Below are 969 nucleotides of genomic sequence, written 5' to 3'. Positions count from 1 at the left end.
TCCACAAGGAGTCTGGGTGCTGGGTCACAACCATCACTCTCTGGAGGAACAGCCAATGTTCTTACCTGGTGTATATATTTCCAGCCCCTTGAAGATACTTTGTAGAGGCCAGATAAACCTCATCACTGACAGTGAACATTTGTTGAGCTAATGAGACCCTGACATGCAAATTCACATATAAATGAGCAGGGGAAATGACAGGAGTGTCACCTGGTTGACAGGAATGGGGTGCAATCCAATTCCTGACGAATCACAATGTCAAGGAGAGGCTATATTTTATGACTAATAAAACTTTATTCATGTCTGAGAAATTGACAAACTTACAGAATTGTGGGGCTCAGATCAAATAACACAAATATTTCAGATAAATTGTGTAATGGTCCACTTTAACTTTAATTCCATTTATGTGTATATGGCCTTTGTGTGAATATTTGATTCTAAATCTAATTATAAATATTCATCAGGGACTTGGGATGTTTCAGAGTCAAGTCATTAAAGACAGGACCTTAATGGCCTAATCCTGTTTCCTGATAGGATGCTCTGTCTGGCTTCAGTGTCCTTTCTCACCAGGTGTCCTTGGCAGGTGATGGGATGCTATTCTGTGTAAAGACCACAGAATGCTCCACTGTTTGAGACCCTGGAGGCTCGTGATCTCCTTCCTGGGATGCTGTGTCTCCCAACAGTTCCTGTGGAAAGCTGAATGTAGATCATCACTGAAGTCACACAAAATGCCCAGCACCTATCAGCAGCAGCAGCAGCAGGGAGATCAGCATCAAGGCCAAGGACACAAGCAGGTGTGTGGCACCTTAAGGCCATGATGGTGATCTGTGCATCAGCAGCACGGTGCTCTTTCTCTGCCCACACTGTCTTCATGTGCTCCAGCATCTTCCAACCACACAGAGAGCATGACAAAGGATGCCAGCTCCCACAGCTCCAGGTTCAGGCATCCTCTGTAGTCCCTTTGATTGG

The sequence above is a fragment of the Mus musculus genome, chromosome 17 (assembly GCF_000001635.26).
Source record: "Mus musculus strain C57BL/6J chromosome 17, GRCm38.p6 C57BL/6J".
NCBI classification, from domain to species: Eukaryota; Metazoa; Chordata; class Mammalia; order Rodentia; family Muridae; genus Mus; species Mus musculus.
This window is presented reverse-complemented; position numbering follows the sequence as displayed.